Genomic DNA, 15725 nt, shown 5'->3' with positions numbered 1-15725 from the left:
ATTGCACTACAATGGGTACATGCAAAAGGTGAAGTGTGTGGTACAGGGTTACCTTTTCTTGTTTCTCCGGAGTGAGATGGTTCTAGACTGAAGAGGAACGAGCAGTAAGCGTCACTTCTCCTCCAGGAGAGAGGCAGGGAACAATATCACACTCTGGAGCAACCAACAGAGGTTGTCTCTGAGACAACTATACACACTTAAAGGATGGAAAGCAGAAGGGTTTTGGTTCTCGGAATGAGAAGTAAAAATCGAGATCCAGCCACATTTTCAGGTGACAAAGAGGGTGGGGAGAGTGATCCCAGACAAGGGAGAGCCAACACATGTAACATCATCCTCATTACACGAGTCACAATATGAGACAATACTACACAGTCCATATTCAGCCACTGAGCTTCATGTTAGATGGTTAAGTGACCAGGTACTCTTAATAGAAAGATTGCCCAGAGTACATTTTGCCCGACCGAAGGTACGTATTTTGCCTCAGGGCATAAGGGGGGCAAAGGTCCAATCAGGACAGTTGGGAATAGCTTTTGTCATTGATATGCTAATCAACTTCCCCGAAGAGAGAGTACCAACCGTATTCTTCTTTGGAGGGGGGCCACAAGGGTTAGCCTGGAATGTTAGTTTAATGGATCAGGGGACATTTTGGAGAGGTAGAATCCTGGGATACATCAGATAGCACCCCGGGGACTCTCTATGATAAAAGGGTGATGGGACTAAAAAGAGGTCATTCAACTATTAGGCTCATTGGGACAGCAGAATGTGGGTACCCAGTATCATCTGAACATGGTTTTGGGAACAGCTAACACACAACACCTATAAGGTTCAGGGGTACACTCAAAGGCACATTCAAACAATTCACAAAAAGATGATTGCACATGGTAAGGGTGCTGCAGGGGAAATAGCATGTATATCCATGCTGACTGAGTTAACGGCAGATTTCAAGAAAATTGCTCAAGCCTTATCAGAAGGTAAACCTCCTTTACAACTGAGACTTGACATGGAGAGATTTATCAATTTTCCTGGGGAGGGATCTTTTGCATGTCTTACACCATGACCTGAGAGGTCAGCATTTTGTGGTGCTCAACGGAGAAGTGAAACAAGTGGACTTGTCATCAGGCTGGCAATTTGCAGATAAGTACCTGTGTTTGCCAGGACAAGTCAGATTTGGTGACGAAGCCTGCTGGCTTAATAGCACCGAATGCACAGCGGCCATTCAAATGTTCCGCCCTGAAGCCAAACCAATATTTCCAGTGGCTGAAGGAAACGTTGGTTTTTTTTAACATGATGTCCACGGACACATTCATTGTACATTTTCATAATTGTTCAAACAAGTTTGATTTTACAAGGGGGACGTACTGTGTAACACACCAGGGGATACATGGGTACAGGTTTTGACACAAGACAATACTTTGTTAAAAAGGTTAAACAAACATAACATTAAATTAGAGGTGATATTTCACCATGATCAAGGAGAGCTGACAGAGGTTGAACACAAATATAATCAGGTGAGTTCCAGTCTGGCCTGGTGGAGAAGGTTTCTGGCGATATTCCAGGGGCACTCAGACTGGGCCTCCACAGTTCAAATCTTTTTCCTGCACCCACTGGTCGTAGTGATGGGGATTACAATCATATGCATCATTACACAGGTGAGTTTGTGTTTAAAATTATGCAAACAAATAAACATGGTTAGAGGATTGGTGTCAAGTACACAATCTCACAAGCCTATATTTTCAAGCTAAGCCACATAATACAAGGTTTCAGCGGCACCTATAGGACGGAGCTGATTGTATAAAGGTGCATATACTGAGCGCGCTCAAGATGGCAGCCTCTCTTTTTACCTGCTCCACACCTTGTCTCGGCTCTGGGAAGCATTAATCACATATATGCACAGAAGGAACACAAATACTTAGAGAATCCACACCATGAAATCTCTGACTACAACTGGAACCTTCTGGGAAACGTGGAAGTTTATGGATGGCTAAGTTACAAGCTGGATTGTACTCACCATGAAAGTCATGTGTAGCTGACCTTGGTTTTGGAGTCCTGCATGGGAAGCTGAAAAGCCACACAAACAAACAAAAGCCTTCTCTACTCCTACAAGGACACACAATGGAATAGGATTTCTCCACCTGGATACTCATGAGATTCACAGCTTCAAACAAACCAACACATCAAAAAGCATGTCCATGCAACACAGCAAGCAGATCTCCTACCTTCCCAAGTCCTCTTCCCAAGATAAGGGAATTCATCCTCCTTCCTCAAACACCAGTAATAGCTTTCAGCTGGCAATCCGTTTTTTTGCAGACTGTACAAATACTTTAAATGCATTCAGAGACTGAAATTATATTGACTCCATTGTCTTTCTAAGTAAACCTTAGTAGGCCCCATACTTCTGCATATCAATGGAACTTTCACACCTTTTCTAACAGATTTTCAAGGCCAGCATTTGCTTTTGTATACCCCCCACTGATAAACAACAACAATCAAAGGAAGAGCTTACTTAACCCATTCCTTCCAAAAGAGCAATGTTAATCTATACGGCCAGCTCCTTACTATCTCTCAGGCCATCAAGAGCTGCATCTCACATTGGGAAAAAACAAGCTAATTTACTGCAATCTCTAGGGATTTTAAATAAAACGCACATAGGTAAAAAAGGTGGCCAGGCCCATAAAAAGTGCCACACTCAGTCTCAGTCCAACTTCAAGGACCCAGGCCCATTCAAAGAAAAGAACTTTCCAGCAATCTCCAGTGACGTTTACTGGAAATCAGAGGCTGAAAGTAGCAGAGGTTACCATGTCCCTAGTCAGGGATGCAGTAACACCCCGGCAGTGAACCCAGTCGCCAATGCTAAGCCCCATGCAGTCACCGCATTGCTCTGCAATGCCCGCTCTATAAACAACAAGACAGCCATTATTGCGGACCTTATTCAGACATGTGATTTTTCATGCATCACTGAAACCTGGATTGATGCCAATGCGGGCCCCACATTGGAAGCAACCATCCCATACAATTACTCAGTCCTAAGTGAGGGAAGACGAGACCGCAGAGGAGGAAGTGTAGCAATTTGTGGCAAAACAACTCTGCAGCTCAGAGCCCTGAATGTTGGCTCAACAAAGTCCTTTGAATGTATAGGTGCCCAGATCTCAGCTGGTAAAGGCTTCAAAATTTTAGTGGTTTATCGTCCCCCCGGAGATGCTGACCCATTCGTACAGGAATTCTCAGAACTTCTGGCAATACTGACTCTGTCTTATCCGAGATGCATCATCCTTGGTGAGACTTACTGTTCCACCTTGGAATGGACATTGGTAACATAACAGTAACCCCAGTGGTGTGGTCAGACCATCACATAATACAGTGTACTATTGAACATCACCCTATCAAGCAGCTCCCTAAAGAAACAATCAAAATCCGTCCCCTGAATAAATTAACACCGGAGAGGATAACTGCCAACCTGGATTTTACAAATCTGCGTAAATCAGGGTCTGAGGAGCACAAATCTAGCCTAGTTCAACACCTCAGACAATACCAACAAGCAATAACTAAGAAAAAATCAGACTTTATCTCGCACAAAATATCTATAGCCAACAACAGAGCTGGTCAACTCTTCCACACAGTGGAATCACTCTGCAACCCTTCCTGCCTAAAAGCCCCAACCACATTCTCCAGGGAAAGGTGTGAAGAATTCTTTGCCTTCTTCACAAACAAGGTGTCTACCATCCGTGCCAGCATTACACCAACAACAACAATTGACCACTGGACTTTGCATCTGCCTACTACCGTACCACCATGGCAAGTCTTTGACACTCTGAGTGAAGAAGATTTTGGAATTCTCATTCAAAGTCTCCACCCCACTACCTGCGACCTGGATCCTGGCCCAACTGGATCCTTAATGCAGTGCCCAGAGCTGATCAGGCCAGCATTTCACAAAAATCACTCAGTGCTCCTTGCAAAGTGGACTTTTCCCAGAAGAACTAAAGAAAGTAATCATAAAACCCCTCTTGAAGAAACCATCACTAGATCCTGATTCTGTAACCAACTACAGACCTAAGGCGAACTTACCATTCGTATCAAAAGTTATCGAGAAAGCAGTCGCCAACCAGCTAGAAGCCAGGCTTACAGATAACAACATCTTTGATACTTTTCAGTCATTATTCAGGAAAAGGCACAGCACTGAAACGGCATTAGTCCGAGTAATGAATGATCTACTTACTGCAAGGGACAAGGGTGATTGCTCAATTCTTATTCTTCTTGACTTGTCTGCAGCATTTGATACTGTGGATCATGAAATACTATACTGAAGAATTACTGTGGCCTAAGGGTACTGTGTTCTTATCTGGTTTCAGACCTTCCTATCTGGCAGGACACAGCAAGTATGTCTGGGCACACACTACTCTAATCCAGTGCCACTTCCCTATGGAGTAGTTCCACAGGGTTCTGTACTATCCCCATTACTCTTTGCAGTCTACATGCTCCCACTGGGCAAAATAATCCAGAACTATGGCCTAGGATACCATTGTTATGCAGATGACACACAACTGTATCTGTCCTTCAAGTCTGGCACCCGAGACACATCAGCATCTATAAATGCGTGTCTAGTGCATTTACAAAATTGGATGAACACCAGCTGGCTGAGGCTGAACTCTGACAAAACAGAGGTGTTGGTGGTAGGTGGTCCACACATGATGGATAAAGTTCAAAACGCTCACCACCTCAAACTAGCAATTGGGGGAGATACTGTACAGTATAAAGACTCTGTGCGAAACCTTGGGGTGATCCTGGATGGAAATCTAAAACTCAAACAGCAGATATCAGCTGCCGTCAAGTCTTCCTTCTTCCATCTAAGAAATATAGAGAAAATCAAACACCTTATCCCAGCTGAAGACCTACCTGTCCTGGTTCATGCATTTGTATCCTCCCGCCTAGACTACTGCAACGCCCTGTTCATCGGATCTACAGATAAGGTTCTGCACCCCTTACAGCTAGTACAGAATGCTGCAGCCAGACTCCTAGCCAATGCCCCCCGCAGCTCACACATCACCCCAGTACTGCAAACTCTTCACTGGTTGCCAGTAAAATGGAGAATCAATTTTAAGATCTGCCTGCTGACATTCAAGGCTCTACACCACATGGGACCCAAATACATAGCGGATCTATTGGAACTTTATGCCCCTCCACGCACCCTCCGCTCTGCCAACAAGATGAAGCTGGTTATTCCCAGGATACACTTAACATTTGGTGCTCGGGCCTTTTCCTATGCAGCCCCTACTCTATGGAACTCACTTCTACAATCAGTACGAGAGGCTCCTTCTCTGGACAGCTTTAAAAAAAGGCTAAAAACTCACCTCTTTTCCCTAGCCTTTGAGACTGCATAATGCAGGGTCACAGCGCTTTGAGTCCCCAGGGAGAAAAGCGATATATAAATATTATTGTTATTGTTGTTATTGTTTTCTAGAAGACCCCTAGCACTGCTCCGTCGCTTTGGGTACAAATAAGTTTCACTTTTCCATGGTCAAGTGGAGTATCTAAGGGATACGCCTGTGACCAGAATGCTGAGCGGAGAATGGGATGAGGGCTTAGAAGAAGGGCCTTCCCAGAGAGACAAGAGGTCTTGCTCTCCCTCCCAGGGGCATTCACCTAGAGCGGAGAGAGTGTGTGTGGAAACAAGCATGGAAGGGTGAAACATGACAAAAACAGGCTCATAGATACCATCTGAATCCTAATGGGGAAACCTGCAGCTCAGGTCATTTCAGGGGGGCTGTTAGAATGTAAGTATACTTGAATTCTTGCCCTCAGGTACTAAAGTCTAGTAAAGACTTGGATGCAGGGTCTCTTTAAGCAGAGTTTCTCGGAGAGAAATTATGCAGTCATTTACAAGAAACATGGTCCTCTAGAAGGACACATAATGGGTTATCAGGTCTAACTGTACCGACAGTTAGACGATAAAACGGTAAACAAAGTCAATATTTGGAAAACATTGCATTCTTAGCAACTAGATTATAAAGCACTGGTATATTAGATGATGAGGTATGTCACATGCCCCCATGCCCGCCAATTGTAGGCTTGGGGGTATGGCTCAGAAGATGTCACATTTAACTCTTTGATGTTCATATAAAATAGGGAGACAGGATGGCAGAGACTACTGTACGTCTGCTTCGTCCTCTGCATGTTATCCTGCTCTCTACGCTTCCTAGTTAGAATACTAGCTTCATGTCTGTATGCTGTAAATATATATGATGTACATAGAACATAGGAAAGACTGTTTATACTCTGAAGAAATCAACATGTAACACAAGATGCCTAATCGCTTAATAAACCCTGTGAAAGGTGAAGGTGGCTGACTGTCTCCGCTCTATCTCCTGTATGCTGTTGCTGTGAGTTGCAGCTCCAATGAGTTGCTGGTGCCGGAGCAAAAGGTGTGGTGTGCTGTTGCCAATAGCAACCAGCGTATAGGTTCTTACACCTATCATAGTGTGGGATGGGCGGGGAGGTTAGGGATGGGCGGATGAGTAAAAAACGGCTGGCGTACTGGCAAACGCTAGCCCCTGATGAGTCTGGTGGATGTCAAAACATGTAGGGTGGATCCAGTACGTCTGACGTAATTACGCAACAGAGGTAGCAGTGGTATGTGGAAGGGAGCCGGACTAGTGTGGGATTTTCGGTGAGCTGGACGCCGCCCAATAACCAAGCGAGAGCGAGTCTCAGCCCTGGGACTACTGCTGTGATATGCCCTCTACCCTCTGGGATCTTGTAAGTGCATAGAAGCGAGAAGCGTGGATGTTGGCAGATATTTGTACTTCATGGTGCGCAATGAAAATTTTTATTTCTTTTATTCAAGTTTTATGGAAGATTAAAAGATATTTATACTGGAACCTGGTATGATTCACTGATGCTCCATGGTGAAACATAGTGTAAAGCCTGAGACCCACCTGTAAAGTGAGGTGGCTACAATCTGGTGAGCCTCCCTGATTGAGGGTTGTTTGGTTGTTTGTTCTCGAGTGACGGCACTTGGTTCACACTGCACGGGGAATTTTGAGTAGAATGCTTGTGCAAACAGTATTACGCGATGTATAGTTTTTTCTCCTTTTAGGAAGTTATTTGATCGTGAGAGCCCAGTGGACATACAAACATCAAGTGAATGAGTGCTGCTACTTGCAGCACTCATTCATGAAAATAAGAAAAAAAAGTTATAAAGTGACAGTATCCCCCTTAAAAAATAAAGTGCCCCCCCCACCAAAGTAAAATATTAACCTCCACCTAACTAGTTAACCCCTTGTGTCACCTATACTTAGCCCTATGATTAGTGGACACCGGTAATGGCTGCCGCCCGTAGCGTTCGGCGACAGCTCTGGGACCCAATACTGTACATATGCATCGCTGTGCTGTTGCCTAGCAATGTATCTGTACAGCACTGGGGTGCCAAAACTGTGCTCCATAGCGATCCATAGCGGATCCAATTGCTACAAACGCATAAGCCCCCACCAAATGATGAAATATGGCATGTAGGGTATCATTTTAGCCTGAAAAGAAACATGTTTTGAGAATTTTTTTTTAACTGTGGCACTTGTCATGGGAAGTTTGTGAAAGGTGAAATATGAAAAAAATGTGTATTTTCTGCACTTCTGTCTATTTTTTCCCCTATAAAATTGAATAATTATTGAAAACAAATATTACCCAAAGAAATCCTAGATTGTCACAAAAAAAAAAAAAACTACATGTGATGGCATAAGTAATAAAAAAAGTTATTGCTATATCAATAATGGCAGCTGAAATGACAAAATTGTCAGGAATCTTAAAGGGTAAAAACCTTGGATTGCGAAGTGGTTAAAAAACAAAAACAAAAAAGAGACCAGTAAGTAAGAGCTTATTAATATGACATGCTTCTAAATCACCACACCCTGATTATCGTACAAGATCAAATAAATAAAGCAATAAAGCAAGATGGTTGACTTTGCAGGAGGCTTCTGAATTGGCTGTATATCCTCCTAGTGTATTTAAATGATAACTGGCATGGGATTAAATCAAGCAATTGATGCCACAATTATCCTTTCTTCCAAACTTACCTGACTCAACTTCCCCTTATTGTACACTATCTTGTAAAATAGCCACTATATCAATGTCCCCCTTCTCATTGTGCTAATCAAAGCAGATGAGACATCATCAGCGGGCATTCCTCCCAGCCAATCGGAAGCTTCTATGAATCAATGTCAGCCAGTGCTATCTGGCGGGCAGCAGATGAAACGATACCGGGCGGGTTGTTTAATAATCCCCTGACCGTTTCATTACAGTAATCAAGAAAAATCAGTAGTGGTGGCAGGATGAGTTAAGAGGGAAACCTACGGATCATTAACTCAGGACCTCGCAAGATAGCTGCCGGACAGATTGAAATTGCTTTTATGCTTCTGCAGAGCTGTTCCTAGCCAGACTCACTTAATCAGGGAGGGCGGCTGACGAGAGGCAAGGTGTGGGGGTGAGATAGAAATTTTAATTTTCATACAGAAACTTTCAGATTATACAGATGAAACTACAGCCATGTTCTAGTGTTCTGGTGGAGAGCTGGGGACTTTGCTACATCGCTCATTCATCCCTCGCTGGAAGAGACGAGTGACAATATCATCAATTAATATTCGTGCAAAGCACACATTTTATAAAAGGTTTAGTCTGGACTGGACTAGGGAATCCCTTCTAAAGGGTAGGTGCGAATACCAAAAAACAAACAAACAATCTACTTACCTGGGGCTTCCTCCAGCCCCTGGCAGCCTATGTGTTCCTCGCTGCAGCTCCGGTGTCCCAGGGCTCCCTCCGTTGCAGATGCCGACATTGACAGGAGGTGGCATCTTCTGCGCCTATGCCAGTGCAGGGCCGCTCCACTCATGATCGCGCTCACGTGGCTTGGAACGCACATCGCTCCAGACCCCGTGAGCATGATCATGCAGGAGCAGAAGATGCCATGCTGGCGAGGTCAACATCTACAATGAGGGGGATCCTGGGACACCGGAGCTGCGGTGAGGGACCTATAGGCTGCCAGGGGCTGGAGGAAGCCCCAAGTAAGTAAATCTGGGGGGGGGGGAGCTCGCATCCTTCTCTCTAAAGCAAACCTAAAGTGAAAATAAACTCATGTCACAAGCAATAGATTTAAGTCTCCCTAATTAGGCATTATCTGGAATCCCATAGCCTTAGAAAGAAAACTTAAAGTGGACCTGAACTCAGAACTTCCTCACTGCTCTAAAAGATACTCAAAAGCATACTAACCTTTAGAGAAAAAAATGTCTTTGTTACAGCTGATAAAAATCCAAAAAATAAAACTTAAGTGTTTCTACTTCCTGCTTTCATGGAAGCAGACATATATATATTATTATTATTTATTGGATTTATATAGCGCCAACATATTAAGCAGCGCTGTACAATAAATAGGATTACAGACAATGATAACAGGGGTGACAGCAGATACAGGTAATAGACAATAGATACAACAATATAGGTAATAAGCAATAAGATACACAACACGATGCAGATTGTTAACATCCTGTGCTTTCAAATCAGCTTATCTGCCTGTCTGCCATGGCTGTCAGGGGACACAGCGGGGAGATCAAATAACAACTTGTAATTAGACACAGATGCAGGGGAATTAGACAGGCTTAACTCTCTAAATACATACAGGGTACATTTCTCTCGCTCTTCCTTCTGTCCTGTGCAAGAGTTCAGGTCCACCTGAAGGGAAAATCGGAAAAAGGAGTGTACTACGGTCCAGGTAATACACAAAACAACTATATTATAATCAAAATATAATTTTTATTATGGAAAAAAATAGTAGCATATCAAAACACACAAATAATTAAACCTGGCTAAACTGCCTATAATAGATCCACTCTACACACACATACACATCCCAATCAGACTGGGAAACTTAGTTCTCTGAATAATATCACAATTAAATCCTCATTGAAGTTCTGCTCAAGTTGTAGCAGTGCTAGAGTTAATAGCAGACTCTTGTTAGAAGCAGTACAGTCATGTGTATCCCATAGCCTTATTTCCACTTAAAGGAAACCTGTAATAAACTAAAAAAAAAAAAAAAAAAAAAAAAAAAATGAACTTACCTGGGGCCTCTACTGGCCCCCTGCAGATGTCCTGTGCCTGCACTGGGACAAAACGATCCTCCGGTCAACCTCCCCTGCTCACTTTTCGGTTTCGCAGGTGGTAAGCCACTGCGCCTGCGCAAACCTGGTCGCGTGCGTCCTCTCTCCCGCTCACATTGCTGGGAGCGTCCTGCACAGGCACAGTACGAGGTTTTCTCAAGAGCGCGAATGAGGATCCTCAACAAACCTAAGTTACCCTGCCGAGACTTAGTTTCATTTTCACTGACTGAGAGTCAGCTGTCCACTGTGCCTGCGTAGCCCTGGACCTGGTCATATCCTTGTTCGGGTTCTCATCCGCAATTGTGTCCTTAACTAAACTAAGCTGCGGCGGGGGAGCAGAGGATCGTTGAGGACCGGCATGGCACAGGATGGCTGCAGGGGGCTGGTAGAAGCCCAGGTAAGTGAAACTCTTCTTTTTTTTAGGTTGCTTAAGTATCCCTTTAAGGATTAAAAGTTGAACTATAAAGTCTGCTTCAAGTCAATTATAATATTTATCCATCTTTGATGCAGGCATAGCTTGAACTTTTGCTTTTCCTAGCACTCTCTCTGTGTTTTTCTTCAACCACAAGGGGATTTATGAGCTTTAATTAGTTATCAGTAAGTGTTAGTATGTTCTGACTGGACAGAAACACTAAATTAGAGCCCTGGATTATTAAAGGGAACCTAAGCTGAGAATGATATGGATTTTTCCTTTTAAAATAATACCAGTTGCCAGACTCTCCTGCTGATCCTGTGTCTCTAATGCTTTTAGCCACAGCCCTCAACAAGCATGCAGATCAGGTGCTCTAACTGAAGTCATACTGGATTAGCTGCATGCTTGTTTCAGGTGTGTCATTCAGCCACTACTGCAACCAAAGAGATCAGTAGAACTGCCAAGCAACTGGTATTGAATAAAGGGAAGGTTCAGGGACGACTAAAAAAAAATAAAAATCTGCATCCACTTACCTGGGGCTTCCTCCAGCCCATGGCAGGCAGGAGGTGCCCTCAGGCTCCCGGTGGTCTCCGGTGGCGCGCCCGACCTGGCCAGGCCAGAGGCCAGGTCGGGCTTCTTCTGCGCTCCAAAATGCGCCTCACGGCAGCGCGCTGACGTCATCGGACCTCCTTAGGGCTGTACTGTGCAGGCTCAGTAGTTCTAGTTGAACAGTGGCTGTATTATCTCAGTTATATCATCTAATCTTCTTTCCTCTGACAGCTTTGTTGGGCTCAGGTACTCAGGCAGGAATGTGCTGCTCTTCTCGTGATAGGATAGAAGCTATACACACCCTCTCCACACCCCCTGCAGGCTCTGTGTGAGTCACAGACTGAGCTACTCTCAGCCTATCACAAGCTGGTTAGAAGCCATGTCTTGTGTCTGTAAACACTGCCTAAAACAGGCAATTACAAGCCAAGATTGCAGCAAGGAGTGGCAGAAACAGCACAGAGGGGCCCAGGGGTACATAATGAATAGAATGGTAGCTTTTTATTGTAAGAATTTCAGAGTACAGATTCTCGTTAAGGTTCCCTTTAAGGCATCTCTGTGGATAACAATCTTATGGACCTTGTGATTTGGTTTTGTGCAGGGGGTGGAGCCCCATGTTGGTGGACTCCAAATTACCTGGTAAATACCAGCATGCATGGGTACAAGTGGTTACTAACAGTGCTAGTCCATTTTTTCAGTTGTCAAAAAAAAGTATATTAACACACATTATCTTCCATTGATTGCTCTGCAATGCCCGCTCTATAAACAATAAGACAGCCATTATTGCGGACCTTATTCAGACATGCGATTTTTCATGCATCACTGAAACCTGGATTGATGCCAATGCGGGCCCCACATTGGAAGCAACCATCCCATACAATTACTCAGTCCTAAGTGAGGGAAGACGAGACCGCAGAGGAGGGGGTGTAGCAATTTGTGGCAAAACAACTCTGCAGCTCAGAGCCCTGAATGTTGGCTCAACAAAGTCTTTTGAATGTATAGGGGCCCAGATCTCAGCTGGTAAAGGCTTCAGAATTTTAGTGGTTTATCGGTCCCCCAAAGATGCTGACCCATTCCTACAGGAATTCTCAGAACTCCTGGCAATGCTAACTCTGTCTTATCCGAGATGGATCATCCTTGGTGACTTCAACGTCTGGGCTGATAACACTCAATCACAAAATGCAAATGAACTAATAAATCTCATGGGTGGACTAGGCTTCACACAAGTTGTAAAATCTGCTACCCACAGAGGAGGGCATACGCTAGACTTACTGTTCCACCTTGGAATGGACATTAGTAACGTAACAGTAACCCCAGTGGTGTGGTCAGACCATCACATAATACAGTTTACTATTGAACATCACCCTATCAAGCAGCTCCCTAAAGAAACAATCAAAATCCGTCCCCTGAATAAATTAACACCGGAGAGGATAACTGCCAACCTGGATTTTACAAATCTGCTCCACAGTCAAATGGACCCAAACACTCTAGTAACCCAGTACAACAACACGATATATGAAACACTGGACAGTATTGCCCCATGGCGCACCAAATCGGCAACCAAAAAGCAGAAAGCTAATTGGTTTGACAAAACCATCATGGATCTAAAAAAGAAAGGGCGCAGACTTGAAAGACAGTGGCGTAAATCGGGGTCTGAGGAGCACAAATCTAGCCTAATGCAACACCTCAGACAATACCAACAAGCAATAACCAAGAAAAAATCAGACTTTATCTCGCAAAAAATATCTACAGCCAACAACAGAGCTGGTCAACTCTTCCACAGTGGAATCACTCTGCAATCCTTCCTGCCTAAAAGCCCCAACCACATTCTCCAGGGAAAGGTGTGAAGAATTCTCTGCATTCTTCACAAACAAGGTGTCTACCATCCGTGCCTGCATTACACCAACATCAATTGACCACTGGACTTTGCATCTGCCTACTACCGTACCACCATGGCAAGTCTTTGAAAATCTGAGTCAAGAAGATTTTGGAATTCTCATTCAAAGTCTCCGCCCCACTACCTGCGACCTGGATCCTGGCCCAACTGGATCCTTAATGCAGTGCCCAGAGCTGATCAGGCCAGCACTTCACAAAATCACTCAGTGCTCCTTGCAAAGTGGATTTTTCCCAGAAGAACTAAAGAAAGCGATCATAAAACCCCTCTTGAAGAAACCATCACTAGATCCTGATTCTGTAACCAACTACAGACCTGTGGCGAACTTACCATTCCTATCAAAAGTTATCGAGAAAGTAGTCGCCAACCAGCTGGAAGCCAGGCTTACAGATAACAACATCTTTGATACTTTTCAGTCAGGATTCAGGAAAAGGCACAGCACTGAAACGGCATTAGTCCGAGTAATGAACGATCTACTTACTGCAAGGGACAAGGGTGATTGCTCAATTTTGATTCTTCTTGACTTGTCTGCAGCATTTGATACTGTGGATCATGAAATACTAATCCAGCGACTGAAGAATTACTGTGGCCTAAGGGGTACTGTTCTTAGCTGGTTTTAGACCTTCCTATCTGGCAGGACACAGCAAGTATGTCTGGGCACACATTACTCAAATCCAGTGCCACTTCCCTATGGAGTTCCACAGGGTTCTGTACTATCACCATTACTCTTTGCAGTCTACATGCTCCCACTGGGCAAAATAATCCAGAACTATGGCCTAGGATACCATTGTTATGCAGATGACACACAACTGTATCTGTCCTTCAAGCCTGGCACCCAAGACCCATCAGCATCCATAAATGAGTGTCTAGTGGATTTACAAAATTGGATGAACACCAGCTGGCTGAGGTTGAACACTGACAAAACAGAGGTGTTGGTGGTAGGTGGTCCACACATGATGGATAAAGTTCAAAACGCTCACCACCTCAAACTAGCAATTGGGGGAGATACTGTACAGTATAAAGACTCTGTGAGAAACCTTGGGGTGATCCTGGATGGAAATCTAAAACTCAAACAGCAGATATCAGCTGTCGTCAAGTCTTTCTTCTTCCATCTAAGAAATATAGCGAAAATCAACCACCTTATCCCAGCTGAAGACCTACCTGCCCTGGTTCATGCATTTGTATCCTCCCGCCTAGACTACTGCAACGCCCTGTTCATCGGATCTACAGAAAAGGTTCTGCGCCCCTTACAGCTAGTACAGAATGCTGCAGCCAGACTCCTAGCCAATGCCCCCCGCAGCTCACACATCACCCCAGTACTGCAAACTCTTCACTGGTTACCAGTAAAATGGAGAATCAATTTTAAGATTTGCCTGCTGACATTCAAGGCTCTACACCACATGGGACCCAAATACATAGCAGATCTATTGGAACTTTATGCCCCTCCACGCACCCTCCGCTCTGCCAACAAGATGAAGCTGGTTATTCCCAGGGTACACTTAACATTTGGTGCTCGGGCCTTTTCCTACGCAGCCCCTACTCTATGGAACTCGCTTCCACAATCAGTACGAGAGGCTCCCTCTCTGGGCAGCTTTAAAAAAAGGCTAAAAACTCACCTCTTTTCCCTAGCCTTTGAGACTGCATAATGCAGGGTCACAGCGCTTTGAGGCCCCAGGGAGAAAAGCGCTATATAAATATTAATGTTATTGTTATTGATATATTTTATAACAGTAATTATGTCACCACGATAGCCAAACCTATTTTAGTATGTGTGCAAGTTTTATTTATTTAAGTATACCTAAGGGTCAGGAATGTGAAGATGAAACTTTCTAAAAATCCAAAGTTCCTCTTTAATGTCTCAATATAATCTGGAATATTCCATTTTAAAGAGGTATACATGCTCTTCAGGGGTCTTGCACACTACATGTGATTCCGATTTGCGATTTTCACCCGTTTTTGACCCATTTTTACATGTGATTCTGATTTTTAATTGATTCCGATTTTTAATTAGTTCTGCATGCTGCATTTTTTCTGCAATTCCGATTTTCCTTGGATGCTATCAAAACAAAAAGAAAAACACAGAAAACACACGGCATGCGGTACCGATTAAAAATCGGAAAATCGCAAGTAGTGTGCAAGAGCCCTTATACACATACTTAATCTGCGCTCTGTCCTCTTCCATTCAGGGATATTTTTTTCTATGCTAGCATCTTCAACAAACATCTCTGAGTTTTTCTTGTTTCACCTATCAGTTGTTTTAAATTGAATGTTCTTCTGTTTGACTCAAACATACACCAAGAGTATTGTAACAAGGCTGCTACCCCTTCTGCACCAGCACTGTCATCCCTATAGAATCAATTACATGCTCCTCCTCCAAAATACACAGCATAAACAAATAAGTACGTATTACAGCCTTACACTCACAGCCGCATAAAGGTCAAGGGATCACAAACAGCAGGTCCTTTGAGTCTTTGATATGGAACGAGCGTTCAGATCAGATAAAGCAGTTCATTTGGTTGCTGGTGCCGCCGCAATAATTTAGGCGCACCATACGCACCAATCTAAATAAACACAATTAGCAGCTATATGTTTAAATGCCCCACTGTGAGCCTAGCCTAATAGTAATATTAGTATTATTGTCATTATTATTATTATTAACCTCCTGAGCGTTACGCCGTTTAGAAGATTTTGCTATATTGTGTCCCCAGCTTAATTAATTTGATCTGTTGGCTACAAA

The sequence above is a fragment of the Hyperolius riggenbachi genome, chromosome 2, assembly GCF_040937935.1.
Source record: "Hyperolius riggenbachi isolate aHypRig1 chromosome 2, aHypRig1.pri, whole genome shotgun sequence".
In the NCBI taxonomy this organism is placed as follows: Eukaryota; Metazoa; Chordata; class Amphibia; order Anura; family Hyperoliidae; genus Hyperolius; species Hyperolius riggenbachi.
The sequence above is the reverse complement of the archived record's forward strand: the minus strand, read 5'-3'. Positions refer to the sequence as shown.